This window comes from Schistocerca gregaria, chromosome 8 (genome assembly GCF_023897955.1).
Source record: "Schistocerca gregaria isolate iqSchGreg1 chromosome 8, iqSchGreg1.2, whole genome shotgun sequence".
NCBI classification, from domain to species: Eukaryota; Metazoa; Arthropoda; class Insecta; order Orthoptera; family Acrididae; genus Schistocerca; species Schistocerca gregaria.
This window is the reverse complement of record NC_064927.1, coordinates 235,334,229-235,351,775: the sequence shown is the minus strand read 5'-3', so window position 1 is coordinate 235,351,775 and position 17,547 is coordinate 235,334,229.

Here is a 17,547-nt window from a genome sequence, read left to right as displayed (position 1 = left end):
GCCTCTGCCCCTCACAAATGTACAGAAGAAATAGCAAAACTGGCTCTGCTGAAACGTTGTGTGTTGATAATTTTCAACAATATTTCATTTTCTGTTTAATGTAATATTTAAGGGCCTTAAACGTTTAACTTGAACTTAAAGAAGAAGAATGGGTAGCTCTGAGGGATGAAGTAGTGACCGCAGCAGAGGATCAAGTAGGTACAAAGACGAGGGCTAGTAGAAATCCTTGGGTAACAGAAGAAATATTGATTTTAATTGATAAAAGGAGAAAATATAAAAATACTGTAAAGGAAGCAGGCGAAAAGGAATACAAACGTATCAAAAATGATATCGACAGGTAGTGCAAAATGGCTAAGCAGGGATGGCTAGAGGACAAATATAAGGATGTAGAGGCTTATCTCACTAGGGCTAACATAGATACTGCCTAAAGGAAAATTAAAGAGACCTTTAGAGAAAAGAGAACCACTTGTATGAATATCAAGAGCTCAGGTGGAAACCCAGTACTAACCAAAGAAGGGAAAGCAGAAAGGTGGAAGGAGTATATAGAGGGTCTATACAAGGGCGACGTACCTGAGGACAATATTATGGAAATGGAAGAGGGTGTAGGTGAAGGTGAAATGGGAGATACGATACTGCGTGAAGAGTTTGACAGAGCACTGAAAGACCTGAGTCGAAACAAGGCACCGGGAGTGACAACATTCCATTGGAATTACTGACGGCCTTGGGAGAGCCAGTCCTGATAAAACTCTACCATCTGGTGAGCAAGATGTATGAGACAGGCGAAATACCCACAGACTTCAAGAAGAATATAATAATTCCAATCCCAAAGAAAGCAGGTGTTGACGAATGTGAAAATTACCGAACTATCAGTTTAATAAGTCACAGCTGCAAAATACTAACACGAATTCTTTACAGACGAATGGAAAAACTGGTAGAAGCCGACCTCGGGGAAGATCAGTTTGGATTCCGTAGAAATGTTGGAACACATGAGGCAATACTGACCTTAGGACATATCTTAGAAAATAGATTAAGGAAAGGCAAACCTACGTTTCTAGCATTTGTAGACTTACAGAAAGCTTTTGACAATGTTGACTGGAACACTCTTTCAAATTCTGAAAGCGGCAGGGGTAAAATACAGGGAGCGAAAGGCTATTTACAATTTGTACAGAAACCAGATGACAGTTATAAGAGTCGAGGCGCATGAAAGGGAAGCAGTGGTTGGCAAAGGAGTGAGACAGGGTTGTAGCCTGTTCTCTATGTTATTCAATCTGTATATTGAGCAAGCAGTAAAGGAAACAAAAGAAAAATTCGGAGTAGGGATTAAAATCCATGGAGAAGAAATAAAAACTTTGTGGTTCGCCGATGACACCGTAATTCTGTCAGAGACAGCAAACGAATTGGAAGAGCAGTTGAACGGAATGGACAATGTCTTGAAAGGAGAATATAAGATGAACATCAACAAAAGCAAAACGAGGATAATGGAATGTAGTCGAATTAAGTCTGGTGATGCTGAGGGAATTAGATTAGGAAATGAGACACTTAAAGTAGTAAAGGAGTTTTGCTATTTGGGGAGCAAAATAACTGATGGTGGATATAAAATGTAGACTGGCAGTGGCAAGAAAAGCGTTCTGAAGAAGAGAAATTTGTTAACATCCAGTATAGATTTAAGTGTCAGGAAGTCGTTTCTGAAAGTATTTGAGTGGAGTGTAGCCATGTATGGAAGTGAAACATGGACGATAAATAGTTCGGACAAGAACAGGATAGAAGCTTTCGAAATGTTGTGCTACAGAAGAGTGCTGAAGATTAGATAGGTAGATCACATAACTAATGAGGAGGTATTGAATAGAATTGGGGAGAAGAAGAGTTTGAGGCACAACTTGACACAAGCAAGGGACCGGTTTTGGGGCATCAAGGGATCACAAATTTAGCATTGGAGGGCAGCGTGGAGGGTAAAAATCGTAGAAGGAGACCAAGAGATGAATACACTAAGCAGATTCAGAAGGATGTAGGTTGCAATAGGTACTGGGAGATGAAGCTTGCACAGGATAGAGTAGCATGGAGAGCTGCATCAAACCAGTCTCAGGACAGAAGACCACAACAACAACAACAACATTTGCCCTCTTATAGGTGATACCTTCAACTTTCCCCACAGAATGAAATCCTGGGACGTCAGATCCGGTGAACGCGCGGGCCATGGTATGGTGCTTCGATTACCAGTCCACCTGTCATGAAATATGCTGTTCAGTACCGCTTCAACGGCACGCGAGCTATGTGCCGGACATCAATCGTGTTGGAAGTACAAGAAACATCTTGTAGTAACATCAGTTAAACATTACGTAGGAAATCAGCATACATTGTACCATTTAGATTCCCATCGATAAAGTGGGGGCCAATTATTCTTCCTCCCATAATGTCGTACCATACACTAACCTGCTAAGGTCGCTGATGTTCCACTTGTCGCAGCAATCGTGGATTTTCCGTTGTCCAATTGAGCATGTTATGCCTGTTTACGTTACCGCTGTTGGTGAATGACGCTTCGTTGCTAAATAGAACCCGTGTAAGAAATCTGTCATCGTCCCGTAATTTCTCTTGTGCTCAGTGGCAGATCTGTACACGACGTTCAAAGTCGTCGCTATGCAGTTCCTGGTGCATAGAAATATGGTACGGGTGCAATCGATGTTGCTGTAGCATTCTCAGCACCGACGTTTTTAAGATTCCCGATTCTCGTGCAATTTGTCTGCTAACGACGTGCGGATTAGCCGCAACAGCAGCTAAAACACCTACTTGGGCATTATCATTTGTTGCAGGTCGTGGTTGACGTTTCACATGTGGCTGAACACTTCCTATTTCCTTAAATAACGTAACTATCCGGCGACACTTGGATGATGTCCAGGATACCGAGCAGCATACATAGCACACGCCCGTTGGGCATTTTGATCACAACAGCCACACATCAACACAATATCTACCTTTCCCACAATTGGTAAACGGTCCATTTTAACACGGGTAATGTATCACGAAGCAAATACCGTCCGCACTGGCGGAATGTTACGTGATACCACGTACTTTGACGTTCGTGACTATTACAGCGCCATCTATCACAAAGCGATAAAAGTGATCCAACTTTACATACTACACGAATATGTAATAAAAAATGGGGGTTCCTACTTTAAATAAACGCAGTTGATATCCGTTTGACCTATGGCAGCGCCATCCAGCGGGCCAAGCATAGCGCCATCTGGTTTCCCCCTTCAAGATAGACGAGTTTTGTTCTTTGTAGTTTGTTCATTTGATGCTTATTTCGTAAGATATTTGGCCCAGTCACTATCATGGACGACCCTGTATATAAACATTGAAATTTGTGGGTTAGCTTCGGAATGGAGAAAAACATCTGCATTAAGGAAAATTCTAGTCTAAATCGAAAAAGTCACGAGGCACAACAATCATAGCAGGTAGATACTAGATGACATAGGTAGGGCAAATAAACAAAATTTGATTTTATAGATACAGGTTCACAAAAGTACAAATGATAACTTACATATGAAATGAAACAATCAACGAGAGAGTCCTAAAATAACTTAGAAATATAATAAATGAAGATGGAAGCTGTAGACAAAAATAAACTCATAACAAAAGGAGAAAGAGTCTACAAAACCGTAGGTAAAAAAATAGGCTGTGGTTCCCCCACGCGGATCCTCTATGTTCTCATTCCTTTCCCCCATCTGCTCCTATTCCTCGAACATATCCGCATCCTCTACACCTGCCGCCGCCTTGAACCCCCTCACCCCCTGGTTGCTCCTCTTCCATCCCCGCCCCCTACCACGTCTTCACTGTTGTACCCCCCTACCCTCCATCTCTACACCCTACATCTCCTTTCCCAAGGTGGCTTTCATCAACTCCCCCTCCCAGATGATGCCCTCTCTCCCTCCATTTATCCCTCCTATCAACTCTGATCCTCGCTCCCCCTCCTTTCCTCTGTCCTTTTCCTGGACTCCCTCTCCCCCTTCCATCCTCTTTTTTCCCCACCTCCCCTCTCTCTGCCCCCTTCTCTCCCCCAAGTCCTTTTGCATTTCCCTCCTCTGCCTCTCCTTATTCCCTCTTGCGTCTGCCCTGCCCCTCTCCCCCCGTATGAGTCCTCTCCCTCCTTGGTTCCCCCCCCCCTTTCGTTTTCTCCTCTCCTCCCTCCTTGTTTTTCCCCCTGCTCCAAGTCCCCCCCCCCCCCCCCCATCTGCCTTTGGCTCGGGAGTGTCATATCTGTGCCACCATTTTCGTGCAGTGTTTTACAGTGTGTGTTTTTTCCAGCGAGTGTTCTTTGGTGTGTCTTTAGGGAAGTGTAGCGAACAGCCATCATACTGTCGTTGGGTGTGATTTTTTATCTCTTGCGAACAGAAACCAGACTGTCGCCATGTTTTTTTAATTGTGTGTCTTCTATGTTACTTGTCTGATTCCTGTGTATTTTATGGACATTGCCAACCCCTTTTGCTTTCTATTTTAACTTTCCACGTTTTTTACGTCGTTTTACACTTTAAGTCATCATTTTATCGCCTGTTTTTCCTGGTTTCTTTCTTCTTCCTTTTCTTATAAAAAGTCTGTAGGCTGTAGAGCAGCGTACTAAGCTGCTGCCAGCCCGCCCCCTTCGGGGGGAACTGAAAATCAATAAAGAAAAAAAAAACAATAAGGTGTGGTCAACGTCATCGATACAGTATCGCGTGAAGTAGAAATGAGACCAGCTGTAAAATTTTTTGTGTTATAAGTTACTTAAGGATATAGCAGTCTGTGTTGTGCACTTTTTTATTTATTTTCATGTAGTTCACATTATACATGAAAGATGCAAAAGAAAGAAGAATTATATGTGAAAGAGAATGAAAGTGAATATGAGGAATTCTGATACGGGAATTGAACATAGATTAACAGAAAGAGACTTGCACTAATGAATAGGTGGTATGTGTGTCTGTTGTCAGATTGCATGGCACCAGTATTTACAGAATCAGATGAGCAGTTTGGGTAGCACTGTAAGTTGATTGAAGTAGTGCCACAGCAAGTAGGATTTGCCTTTGCAGCCTGTCTGTCTATCTCGATCCACTGCCCATTCCTTCTCCAGCCCAAACAATGTGTGTCTAGGAATAGAAAACAAAAATAAAAATATTATTTTTATGAAATCTTCCTATTCAGCATAGTGATCATGCTAGTTTTTAAGAATGTTGCTTCGGGCACATGAAATGTGTGTAGGTAATGCAGATTATTTTTTTGTTTTTTTTTTATGTGTGTGTAATTCTAACGATTAGTCAGAAGTGTATAGTTGCATGTTTTTCAAACGTTGTGTATATCTGGCTAAGAGTTTGTCAGTCTGCACAGCGATTGTGAACACTTACACGACAGGCACATCAATACATGTGACGTCTCTTCGTAAAGTGATCAACAGAAGCGGGGGGGGGGGGGGGGGGGGGGGAAGGGGGTGATGTGAGCATGGTATTGTGTTTCTGCAGCATGTCCGACCCTGGTCGACTTTGTAGATTACTGGCATGGGCAAGAAAGCTTGCTGACAATGACAAATGCGTGGCACGTGCCGGAAAGCACGGTGACAAAAGGGGTGAGCTCCCTAACAGCACAGGAAGCGAAGGGGGCCAGACTCACTCTACGAGACACCCTGTGAGCAGCAGGTAATGCTAGTAACGGCATGTCTGTCTGGGCTGCTGTAAACAGTATTGTGGAACAGATCTTCGGTGGTCATGCCACACTAGCAACAGAATAATAACTTTGACAAGCAAACCACTTACTCTCGGTGAGTCATCAGGGTGCGGAAACGAAGTGTCAGCAAGGAGGAGTCGCACCAGGGTAGAACTCTAGCAAAATCCTTCCACTAGTCGGAACTATTCTACTGATCCTGAAAGATTCCTTTTGGCTCTTCCACGCCATACCGCTCGAATGCGATTACACTGCATCCCTTAATCTGTACTGCCTGAAGCTGATGAAGAACGCTGTCTCGACATCCAATACAGAGCTGACGTCTTCTCAAAATTTTGAAAAAAAAGAGCTATAGCAATAAAAAAACATTGGGAAGAATACTTGTGCTACCACGAACTCAAGAACAATATAGCCCAGTGGCATGAGGTACGTATTTGCTGTACATATATAAAAGAATAGGTATGGCGATGTATCTGAAGAGGCCGTTCTCACCAACAGAGAAGCATACGCGCCTGGTTACCAAGACAGCCAAGACAGCGAGAATTTCTACAAATTGCCACAGTCTCTGAAGCATCAAGCAACAGTGCAGTGCCATGCATTGTAAATGTTTAATTCCGCCCTTTAAACATTTACGGCATACTGAGTCTTTTCCTTCCACTTAAACAATTTTTTGATACTAACTAATGTCCTAGTGTGTGTCTGCGTTCCATAAACATCTCAGTGTTTAGTGATTAAAAATATACGTATTGTGTGCTGATGAACAAAAACAAGATTGGTTAAATGTAATATTCACAGGTATATTCTTTATTTTCAGGTAGAAGGGACAGAAAATGGAGGACGTAAAGCAGAGTCAGGATTGTGAGAGCTGGATATCAATTCGTCAATCTTCATTTACATTAAATGTCAATTTTAAGGAAATTGATACTGAGTTGCTCATTGTGAAATTCATTCCTTGAATTCGAAATCTACCTTGGCCGGAAGCCATATGTCCAGAAGTTAGGAGTTTCCTTTTTTAGATTGGGTGTTCTCAGTGTATCTTAGGATAGTCGTCTCAGTTATTTCCTGGTTGATGTTATATCACTCCTGTACCCATCTCAATTTTTCAGCTGACCAACAGTGGGAAGGTGTCTCGTAACAGTCATGGTACTTGGAAAATTTGAATTTTGTTTTAAGAGATGTCACATTAAGTCTTCAAGTGTACCATCTCTTCACGCAAAATTTGTTGTAATGGGAGTCTAGTGAAGACCGTCACACGTTTAAATGTTTAATTCATTTTTATCACATTTTCATAGACTATTAGGCCACGTAAAAGATATTCAGATTTGCATCGGATCACCAATATGTAAACAACGAGTGTGCTTATATTTCCTTTTTTGTGTATACATCAAAAACTTCCTTTCTAATTGTTATTAACATTGTACCATGCGGTGTATTTGGGGTCTTGTCAGATATGAGCGGTAAAGGACGAGGCACGATGGACTGAGCGAGACGGGGAAACGCAAGTCATATGGTCCAGAGTTATGAGTTTATGTTGCCAGGAGCGTGCCGCGATCCGGTTTGCCATGTCTCCGCAGCATGGAGAATAGATGGCACTTTTTTTTAATTTAGAGAGTAATCTTCAAAAATGCGGACATGGGGCGCTAAAATACCACTCACTTCTTAAGTGAGTTCTTTCAGCTCAGAGCTATAGGGTGGGAATAATGTAACACCGAGAAACGCAATTCCTATAGGCGTAGACGTTGTGACATCAGAGGGTCAGCTGTCGTATGGCCTACCTGTACTAGAAGAACGAAACTAAGCATTCGATTGGATAAGACTCGTTCTCCTTTTGGTTGTCAACCGACTCTCGTGACGCTCAGACCTCCGATTGGAAGAGACTAGTGGAAAAGGTGGGAACATAGTGGGGATACGAGATTTAACAATCCCACCGGGAGACATGTGAATCACTCCTCTTCTCTCTATGCCGGACATTCTTAACACTTTGCCGTCCGCACGTGTCGTATAAATGTATTCGCTTGGCACCGGCAACGCTAGTTCGGATTACTTGGCTTGTCGCCGGCCGTTCTTGACATTATCGGGAGATTATAAATTATTAAGTTTTACTAATCTCTACTTTTTACATGTTGTTGTTGTTGTTGTGGTCTTCAGTTCTCAGACTGGTTTGATGCAGCTCTCCATGCTACTCTATCCTGTGCAAGCTGTTTCATCTCCCAGTACCTATTGCAACGTACAGCCCTCTGAATCTGCTTAGTGTATTCATTTCTTGGTCTCCCTCTACGATATTTTACCCTCCACGGTGCCCTCCAATACTAAACTGGTGATCCTTGATGCCTCACAAGATGTCCTACCAACCGATCCCTTCTACTAGTCAAGTTGTGCCACAACACCTCTTCTCCCCAATTCTATTCAATACTTCCTCCTCATTAGTTATGTGATCTACCCATCTAATCTTCAGCATTCTTATGTAGCACAACGTTTCCAAAGCTTCTATTCTCTTCTTGTCCAAACTAGGTATCGTCCATGTGTCACTTCCATACATGACTACACTCCATACAAATACTTTCAGAAACGACTTCCTGATACTTAAATCTATACTCGATGTTAACAAATTTCTTTTCTTCATAAATGCTTTCCTTGCCATTGCCAGTCTACATTTTATATCCTCTCTCCTCTCGACCATCATCAGTTATTTTGCTTCCCAAATAGCAAAACTCCTTTACTACTTAAAGTGTCTCATTTCCTAATCTAATTCCCTAAGGCATCACCCGACTTAATTCGAGTACATTCCATTATTCTCGTTTTGCCTTTGTTGATGTTCATCTTATAACCTCCTTTCAAGACACTATCCATTCCGTTTAACAGCTCTTCCAAGTCTTTTGCTGTCTCTGACAGAATTACAATGTCATCGGCGAGCCTCAAAGTTTTTATTTTTATCCATGGATTTTAAGTCCTACTCCGAACTTTTCTTTTGTTTCCTTTACTGCTTGCTCAACGTACAGATTGAATAACATTGGGAAGAGACTACAACCCTGTCTCACTCCCTTCCCAACCACTGCTTCCCTTTCATGCCCCTCGACTCTTATAACTGCCATCTGGTTTCTGTACAAATTGTAAATAGCCTATCGCTCCCTGTATTTTACCCCTGCCGCTTTCATAATTTGAAAGAGAGTGTTCCACTCAACATTGTCAAAAGCTTTCTCTAAGTCTACAAATGCTAGAAACGTAAAATAAGTCGTAGGGTCAGTATTGCCTCACGTGTTCCAATATTTATACGGAATCCAAACTGATCTTCCCTGATGTCGGCTTCTACGAGTTTTTCCATTCGTCTGTAAAGAATTCCGGTTAGTATTTTCATATATTTCTTTATTTGCATTGTCTTTGGTCTTTAATTTTAACGGAAATCCTATATTTTGCCGTATCGAATTTCCCTTTCAAGTAACTTTTCTGCAAGTTCTGTTGTTGTTGTTGTCTTCAGTCCTGAGACTGGTTTGATGCAGCTCTCCATGCTACTCTATCCTGTGCAAGCTGCTTCATCTCCCAGTACCTACTACAAGTTCTACTGCAAGTTCTACACATATAATAATTATCCATGTAGAGGTGATGCCACTTTCCATAAGAAGGTGTCAATAGTTCCATAACTAATTTTGCTTAAGACTGTCCACCGCCGCTTCCTATCTTGAATGAGTAAACGTATCCCGTACTCGAATCACACAGCATCCAAATGAGTATGTCATATTTCGTAATTTTCGACGGATTGTAAACTTCAAAATGTAACCATGCACGCCACGGCATCATTCCTTCATCAATTGAGATGTTTTGACTTGGATTAAGGGTTTCTTTAAATATTTTCGAAAAATAATTACGATTTGCATTTTGAAAAGCCGGTCGGCATTATACGGTTTATTGTTGTTGTTGGAAAAATGTAAAAATGATAAAATTTGTCTGAATCGGTTGCGGGACATCGTTTTGCGAAATATCGGTGTGTCTATCAACGGATTCGTTGACCAATAATCATCGGTCCTTGTTTTTGTATGTAATTCCCATAAGGATAGCAACCCCAAGCCACTTTCTAAGTTCGGGTCCCGTTGTTGTTGTTGTGGTCTTCAGTCCTGAGACTGGTTTGATGCAGCTCTCCATGCTACTCTATCCTGTGCAAGCTTCTTCATCTCCCAGTACCTACTGCAACCTACATCCTTCTGAATCTGCTTAGTGTATTCATCTCTTGGTCTCCCTCTACGATTTTTACTTTCCACGCTGCCCTCCAATGCTAAATTTGTGATCCCTTGATGCCTCAAAACATGTCCTACCAACCGATCTCTTCTTCTAGTCAAGTTGTGCCACAAACTTCTCTTCTCCCCAATCCTATTCAATACCTCCTCATTAGTTATGTGATCTATCCACCTTATCTTCAGTATTCTTCTGTAGCACCACATTTCGAAAGCTTCTATTCTCTTCTCGTCCAAACTAGTTATTGTCCGTGTGTCACTTCCATATATGGCTACACCCCATACAAATACTTTCAGACACGACTTCCTGACACTTAAATCTATACTCGATGTTAACAAATTTCTCTTCTTCAGAAACGCTTTCCTTGCCATTGCCAGTCTACTTTTTATATCCTCTCTACTTTGACCATCTGTTACTTTACTCCCTAAATAGCAAAACTCCTTTACTACTTTAAGTGTCTCATTTCCTAACCTAATTCCCTCAGCATCACCCGATTTAATTTGACTACATTCCATTATCTTCGTTTTGCTTCTGTTGATGTTCATCTTACATCCTCCTTTTAAGACACTGTCCATTCCGTTCAACTGCTCTTTCAAGTCCTTTGCTGTCTCTGACAGAATTACAATGTCATCGGCGAACCTCAAAGTTTTTATTTCTTCTCGGTGAATTTTAATACCTACTACAAATTTTTCTTTTGTTTCCTTTACTGCTTGCTCAATATACAGATTGAATAACATCGGGGAGAGACTACAACCCTGTCTCACTCCCTTCGCAACCACAGCTTCCCTTTCGTGCCCCTCGACTTTAATAACTGCCATCTGGTTTCTGTACAAATTGTAAATAGCCTTACGCTCCCTGTATTTTACCCCTGCCACCTTTACAATTTGAAAGAGAGTATTCCAGTCAACATTGTCAAAAGCTTTCTCTAAGTCTACAAATGTTAGAAACGTAGGTTTGCCTTTTCTTAATCTTTCTTCTAAGATAAGTCGTAAGGTTAGTATTGCCTCACGTGTTCCAACATTTCTGCAGAATCCAAACTGATCTTCCGCAAGGTCCGCTTCTACCAGTTTTTCCATTCGTAAGTAAAGAATTCGTGGTAGTATTTTGCAGCTGTGACTTATTAAACTGATAGTTTGGTAATTTTCACATCTGTCAACATCTGCTTTCTTTGGGATTGGAATTATTACATTCTTCTTGAAGTCTGAGGGTATTTCGCCTGTCTCATAAATCTTGCTCACCAGATGGTAGAGTTTTGTCATGACTGGCTCTCCCAAGGCCGTCAGTAGTTCTAATGGAATGTTGTTTACTCCCGGGGCCTTGTTTCGACTCAGGTCTTTCAGTGCTCTGTCAAAATCTTCCCGCAGTATTATATCTCCCATTTAATCTTCAGCTGCATCCTCTTCCATTTCCAGTACATCGCCCTTGTATAAAACTTCTATATACTCCTTCCACCTTTCCGCCTTCCCTTCTTTGCTTAGAACTGGGTTTCTGTCTGAGCTCTTGATATTCATACAAGTGGCTTTCTTATCTCCAAAGGTCTCTTTAATTTTCCTGTAGGCAATATCTATCTTACCCCTAGTGAGATAAGCCTCTACATCCTTACATTTGTCCTCGACAAATTTGGCATTTTTTAAATCAAGTTTCTTCTTTAGCAATTTTGGCTGTTTCATATTTTTGATATTCAATTTCTTCCCACACGGCCAAGTCGTCCGAAATGTCACACAAGACGTCCGCGCATTCATCGTAAATAATCGTATTGTCTCTTTCGTCTGTCATGAGAAAATGGCACGTACTTGTTCACGTGTGTACCTAAACAAAACACCAACAGAATACAAAAGATACTGAAGTGCTGTCGCTGGCCAGAGCGATACTATGCACACGACGCTACTGTAGTGTCGCCGGCCGTTGACCGCTATTTCGCACACGACACCACTGAGGTGTCACCGTGTAAGTAGGCTGTTCAGGTTTTTTATTGGTAACGCCGCGGCCCGTAGCGCTCTGTATAAAAATCACTGGCTGTCCCGTGTGCAGTCTGTGGCTGGTTTGCATTGTTGTCTGCCATTGTAGTGTTGGGCTGTGGCAGCTAGATGCTAACAGCGCGTAGCGTTGCGCAGTTGGAGGTGAGCCGCCAGCAGTGGTGGACATGGGGAGAGAGATGGCGGAGTTTTGAAATTTGTGAGAATTGGTGTCATGAACTAATATATATATATATTGACTATAAAGGCAAATACATTGTTTGTTCTCTATTAAAATCTTTCATTTGCTAACTATACCTATCAGTAGTTAGTGCCTTCCGTAGTTTGAATCTTTTATCTAGCTGGCAGTAGTGGCGCTCGCTGTATTGCAGTAGTTCGAGTAACGAAGATTTTTTTGTGAGGTAAGTGATTTGTGAAAGGTATAGGTTAATGTTAGTCAGGGCCATTCTTTTGTAGGGATTTTTGAAAGTCAGATTGCGTTGCGCTAAAACTATTGTGTGTCAGTTTAAGCACAGTCTTGTACAATTTTTCTAAGGGGACGTTTCATATATCGACCCTTAGCCAAGGATACCTCACTGGAATCTTCTGATTTTTTCTTGTAGTTTGTGTAATTAATGTAGATTTTGTTTACTGCTAGCGCGTAATTGTAGAGAGAATCTCCTTTGTAGTTGTAGTCTTTCATTGTTGTACAGTACAACAGTTGTAGCATGCATGTAGAGTTGCACCAAGTATTTCGCAGCTGCGCTTGCAATTAACTAGATATTATTTTCTATGTTAATGTATTCTCTTATTTTTGCTCTTCAAATTGTTTTTTTTCTGTGTTGTCGTGTGAAATATTGTGACGATAATGGCGTGTGAAAAACGTAATACTAGGCTCCAAAGTAAACTGAGAAATGACAGTGGTGACGAAAGCAGTGTGTTAGCGCTACCGAGTAATGAATCAACTAATGTTCAAAGTAGTAATTTGGTAATTGTACATAGGGAAATGGAGCGGGCTGCAAACAATGGTGTAGACAGTGAAATAAGTAGTGAACAGGGAACAATTATCGATCGATCAGTCGGCAACAGCTCGCCTCAGGATTCCGAAATGACAGGACACATTCTTGCAAATACTGTAGATTCAGGTTTTCCGTCCTCACCGCTTTCTCAAATAAGTCAAGACACATTTTCTGTTTTTCAAACTGCGAATATTGCCGGTTCAAATGCATTGCCGAATAGCACTAAGGAACATGTTTCAGACACCAGTGCATTGTTATTACAATTAATGCAACAAATGGGACAAAAGCTTCAAAAGTTAGACACAATGGAACAAAATCAGAGACAAACACAGCAAAAGCTTCAAAAGTTAGACACAATGGAACAAAATCTTCAAAAGTTAGACACAATGGAACAAAATGTTCAAAAGTTAGACAATGGAACAAAATCAAAGACAAACACAGCAAAAGTTAGACGGAATGGAGCAAAAGCTTCAAAAGTTAGACTCAGTGGAACATACGCTTGAACAAACACGTGAAGATTTAACTACTGAATTACATAAAATCGAATCGAAATGTCAAAAAGTCTGTAATGACGTAAAAACACAAATTTCTGAGCATTTCCAACCTATTTTTTCGCGGCATGAAAATGCATTACAGAATCACGAAGCAGCCATAAAAGAACTGCAAACAATTGTTCATGAAAATCATGAGACCTTGCAAGCTAAAATTGACTCAGTTGCATCTACCAATTCGGTTACGCAACTTGCAAAAACTCAAGAAAACTTAAAGGACACAGTAGATCTCTGAAAATTGGTTCAGAAAGACACATGGAGGACATCAGTTCATTATCAGAGAAAGTAGTTGAACTTTCGGATCAGCTAAATAATTTATCTACGAAGGTAGATGATAATCTGAATGACACAAAACCGGTAGTCTTTAATGACACAGAAGAGTTCGAACAAATTAGGAAATTCAAACAAAATCAGAATCAAATTAATACGCAACACCAAAGAGAAATCCGGGTAGTACAAGATCAGCTGACACAGATAATACAAGAATTACGTATTTCAGAGGACACTCGCACTCCAATACGGGAAGAGGGACATAAGAATACGGAACTGCCACAAAATAACAACACAGGGCACTTTGGAGATTATGAAAGAAATTGGCAAAGTACACCGAATTTTGAGATGGAACCGCCGAAACGACGTAACAATGACCGATATGCGACCCGCCGACACGATGATTTTGACTATAAGCTGTTCATTACTACAAGTAAATTCAAAACATTTAAGAATTCTGGGAACGACATTCATCCAGAAGCGTGGTTCCATCAATTCTCTCATTGTTTTCCTCCCAACTGGTCACTAGAGCACAGATTAGAATTTATGTGTGGCTACTTAGAGAATGAACCATCTGTAAGAATGCGATCGGTCATTCACGATTGCCACAGTGAAGGAGAATTTTACCATGCATTCCTCTCAGCATATTGGTCCCAAGCCACACAAGACCGAGTAACACATGGCATCATGATGATGAAACATTTCGAACAATCTGAATTTTCCAGTCTTGTGAAATATTTTGAAGACATGTTACACAAGAATCAATATCTTTCAAACCCATACAGCCCCACAGAACTCATCCACATTTGCTTAATGAAATTGCCTGAACATTTACCACATATTATTTTGGCAGGACGTTGCAAATACGACATTGAAGCTTTTCAGGGACTCTTACAAGAATTAGAAATTGACACAGACAATCGCGGGATGCGAAAACAGGGAAACAATCACTACAGGTCACATCCGTTGCAATTCCGCGATGAAAGAAACAATAACTGGACACGACAAGGCCATTCTCACAACACAAATCGTGACCAAAACAGCCACCACCCATACGACAACCACTGGCGGAGTAATAATAGTTACAGAGAAAGATCGCATTTCCGTAGTAATGAATATCACAGAGACAGTCAGAGAAACAGACAATACGGGAACGAAAATAATTATTATCAAGGGAGACGGAATAACTTCAGACGCAACGGTCCAGCTCGCAGTAACGATTCAGGGAGAAATTCTCCACCATGTGACCGACAAGAAATTAATTACAGAAATTACCGACATGACGGCACACGATATGATCGTAACGACAGACCTGAATTGCATCAGAACTGGCGGGATCCAAACAGAGCTGGCCCCTCTCGGCAAGTTAGGTCTCCTAATCCCAATAACGACGCGCTCCAACAAAGAAACAGACAATGACTGGCACCGCAGGCAGCCGCGTGCGCCGGCTGGCTCAGAGAAAAATAACATAAGCTAAGCTGAGCAAAATTCCAGTGTTCATTACCGACGTAATCACATGATAATTGCTTTTCAGTTGAAACTCTGAGTACTAGCAAGAGTAAAGGTTTACACCACATTTCACATGTAAAACCGTTTATTGAAAGATAATCTGCTTTTTAACTTTGTCTTTGCCATAAAACATTTCACTTCACATTTCTAGTATGCTTTGTCACACTGAGAAACTGTTAACATGCAACAATGTTTGAAGTTTACTATCCAGTCTAGAACCTACGGAACATATTTAGACAGTATTTACGAGTGCATTGTTATAGTGAACAGACATCACTGTGTTATTGCGTGTGTACATTCTTGCTTGTTAGTTGCACGATTACGTAACGACTATAAGGCTCACATACTTAGAACATTTACCAGTATTGCTAATGAGATTTTAATGCAACATTTTGGTTTACTTGAAAATACATTCTGGATATAAAGTACTTTCTGTGAGATACCAGATGACACAGTGGTTAGTTTATGTGACAGCTACACGATTTTATCACGACGCTACTAATGAGTGACAATTTACAATGTTGCTTTTGCAGTTTATCTGTTTTATATCTGCACAGTTTTTCTGAATTTTTCTGGAAAGTAAAACATGTTTTAGTAGTAACATTTGTGGTATAGCTACAATGAGACAGCCTTTTCTGTAGCACAACAATACGTACAGTACAGTACTTACTTCATCACGGCAATAAGCGTAATAACTAAGATATCTATACGCAAAGCATTTCAATTTCGTTTATCATGAGGTAAGTACATTGACTTCTGCAGAACTTAGCTTTCGGAGGACAATAACTACGACACTTCCACAGAGATTGTCTTACAGCAAGACGCACATTTAGCGCTACAGGACACGCATTAAACTATTTATTTTTCAACATATTTGAATTACAATGAAAGTTTTCCGTGATACATTTCATTCCATTGCTGTAATCTGTAACACCTGAGGATATAATTACATTATTCCTCAGGGGGGTACACGCTTACTTTGTGTACCATGTGTTTGGCAAGCACAAGGAGCCCTAGCTAATATGGTATTTGTTTATACAATTTTACACATCAGTACCATATTTCTCTAACACATAAATTACACAGCTACCTGATCATTTAACTGAGAGAGACAAACATTTACTTTACTACATCAGTGACAGATGTTTACGTAATTACACCATTGGATAACTTCACACTTACGAAGTTGTATTTTGTCTGTACTTTGTGAACTGTTCATATTTTTTCAGAACCATTGTGATACTATGAGAGCTTTGAATGATGTATTTGCTATGGGGTCATGATTTTTAAAGTACGTTTGAGGTAGATGACACTTTTGACATGAGCACAGATTTTTTTTTTTAGGTTTTGAAATAGGAAGCCACGACGATTTTGAGATTTGGCTGAGGTTTTATGATGTTATGATGACGATGTGTATTACGCTGTTGTGGTATGTTTATGATCAATAGGCTGATGCTATGTGAGGAATTTGATTATGCTATGTATTTCTTATGATTAAATATTGAAGAAGTGTCGACAAATATGTATATGTGTAATAAAGCAAGGAATAATGACTAGTGGTTAGGGACTCTGGTTTGTGCAAAAGGTTGTTGGAAACCAAGAATCGTACTTTAAGAGTTATGAAACGTATGTAAATGCGTGAATGTATTACAATGCCGATGAAAATTTTTTGGACACTATTATATTTAAAGGATTTTGTTTCTACAGATTTGTAACGCAAATTCTCAACCTGTGAAAATATTTTTATGTGTGACTGTCACTGTAGCGGAAACTGATGTCGTAAATTTTTCAGTAAGAAAGGTAAGTGACCACCTGCACGTAATGCGTCGTGGGCACCCAGCTGCGCGACAGGCGCCTGGAAAAAAAGCCATTAGTGTGTGCCTGTCAGAGGCACAGGTGAAAAAAAGAGGCCATTATCCTCGATATTGACATTCCTTTGTAGAAAGCATCGTAAATATGACACCCTCAAACTTGAAAACATGATTACACTGTAGAGTTCTTAATTTATGATATTTACTGAAATAAAATGATGAGAAATGTTTCATGTCTATTGTCTTGCTAGCTGGAAGATTGTTTACTGCATTATGAAATGCCTTATGGCTAGCGAATGACGTTTCACGCCTTGCTTTGCCTATTTTGTTTAATATCCAGTTTCTTGTTGCAACGCAGCATTGTTTAAATTAAAATTTAATACATGTACTAATATAACTACTTTCTGTCTACAGACCCAGTAAAGAATCATTTTATGATGTACTTCCTTAGAAAAGAGCACAAATAGACATTTCCCTTCACAGGACTTACAAAAATAATTTTTTTTTTACGATTTGGTAA